Below are 2290 nucleotides of genomic sequence, written 5' to 3'. Positions count from 1 at the left end.
TGCAGCCTGGGAGGCCGCCATCACTGCCCGAGAGCCGGGGACCGGGACACAGCGCCAGCTACAGGGGACCAGGACAACCAGTGAAACAGCGACATCTGCTGGCGGCTCAGCTCGGCGGCCGCTCGTTACACAGCGCCACCTGTTGGTGCAGAGGCAGTGCGCACTCCCAGAATCCTCTGCTCGCTTGTCTTTGGTTCGCGTTCTTCACGAAGAGAGGCGGAAGCCCTCTGTAATTTCGTTACAGCGTTATGGAGACATTCGGTTACTCCAGGGCTAGTTTACTCGTTTCATGCAGAGCGGCGTCCGATTTATAAAACCAGCCCCAGTAATATTGAGCCGAGATCATTTCCACGGAGAAAAATAACATTGAGAATTTGCAATTGAAATGTTTAGCTCAGGCCAGGTTGCTTGTACGGTATATAATTATTGGTATCCAATGCATAGAAAACGGTATCAATCAGACTTGTGCACATGGGCATAAAACGATTAGGACAATGAATTAAATTTCCTGCCTTTTCTGACAAAATTCACAGGGCTTTTTCTATTCAGAAACAAAGTTCATTGTCACTCATACTCTCATACTTTGCACACCCGCTTTAACCCTCTCACAATGTCTTCCTGCCGACCGCTTCTGTGTTCCTGTCAAGTTTCTCACAGCTCCACTTCTTCTCTTGCCTTTTCCTGTTCTTCTGTCTAATTTCTTTGTCCGCCTCTCCCCGGTATCAGCCCCGTTATCCAGGTACTTCGGTGACAGAGCATGCCTTGAACACACACCCTTTCCTCTGATTGGAGGAACGGGGAGAGATTGTCCACATTTTGTGTGCCGTGGCTCCGCCCCCTTGCATACCCCAAAAGGCCAGAAAAATGCAGACAGATCCTTGGAGAAAGAGAAGCAGTTCTGCACCTCTCTTTCTCCACAACTCTGTCTGCATTATTTTGGCATCTTGGAGTACTTTCACAAAAAGGCTGAGCCATGGCGCTCCCCACAGGGACAGCTTCTCCCCTATTCCTCCAATCGAGGGTGAGGTTGTTCCCGTGGTGTGCACAAATGCTCTGTCCTGTTGGGGAAGCGTTCCGGGAGGTCAGGTTAATAGAGCAGATTGCAGGGAGAAGCAGGCCGTGAAAGAACACAGAAAAACAAGAAGAGGCAAGTCAAGAGGCAAAGTTGCGAAAAAGGAGACAGGGACACAGAAGCAGTTGGCGAAGAAGGCAGGGAGACATTAACAGAAAGTGTAAGTAAGAGAGAGTGGGGGTGAAAAAAAATCAACGAAATGCAAGAGAAAATAATGAGCACCGTTTTATATTTTCATATGAATTAACGAAATTGGCAAATTTCTTTAAAATCTGTACTAATCCGAATGCACAAGTCTAGTATTAATATAATTGAGTCAAGGTGATTTCCATACAAAAACTTATTCTGGCATTAATTTTTGTGTCATTTATCTCAGTTGGGGGCATTTATATTCTTCGTATAATAAGACTAGTTTGATGGTAACAATTTCCCAGTATTAAATCCAATTTTGCAGGACTATATACACTGATCAGCCATAACATTATGACCACCTGCCTAATATTTTGTAGGTCCCCCTTTTGCTGCCAAAACATCCCTGACCCGTCGAGGCATGGACTCCACTAGACCTCTGAAGCTGTGCTATCAAGACGTAAGCAGCAGATCCTTTAAGTCCTGTACGTTGTGAGGTGGGGCCTCCATGGATGCATCCTGGTGCCATGTATCCTCCAGGTAAGTGACGCAAACGCACCTGGCTACCCCCGAGATGTGAAAGAAAATTGTTCCGGGGTCCAGTTCTTATGCTCACGTGCCCATTGTAGGCACTTCTGGCAGTACACAGGGGTCAGCATGGGCACCCTGACCGGTCTGCGCAGTCCTATATGCAACAAACTGCAAAGCACTATTTTCACCGGCTGCCAGAGAGGAGGATCCAGGTCTCCTGCAGTGCTGTGGGGAATCCTCCTCTCTGGCAGCCGGTGAACGTCTGTGCGATGCGTGTAGACAACCTCTGCTGGCCGGTCATGTCCGGCTGGAAGGTCATATCATGCTTGCGCTCCGTCGTAGAAGCCCCGGGGGTTGTCTACCCACATCGCGCAGATGTTCACCGGCTGCCAGAGAGGAGGCTCTGGCAGCAGCGCTGTGGGGGATCTGAATATAAGACGATCCAAAGGATAAGACGAGGGGCATTTTTCAGAGCATTTGCTCTGAAAAAAAACCTTATCTTATAATCGAGCAAATACGGTATATACTTGATTTTGTGGCAGAAACACCTAAACAATA

Source organism: Sceloporus occidentalis, unplaced genomic scaffold (genome assembly GCF_023333645.1).
Source record: "Sceloporus occidentalis isolate IW3139 unplaced genomic scaffold, rSceOcc1.0.p SCAF_53, whole genome shotgun sequence".
Classification (NCBI taxonomy): domain Eukaryota; kingdom Metazoa; phylum Chordata; class Lepidosauria; order Squamata; family Phrynosomatidae; genus Sceloporus; species Sceloporus occidentalis.
This window is presented reverse-complemented; position numbering follows the sequence as displayed.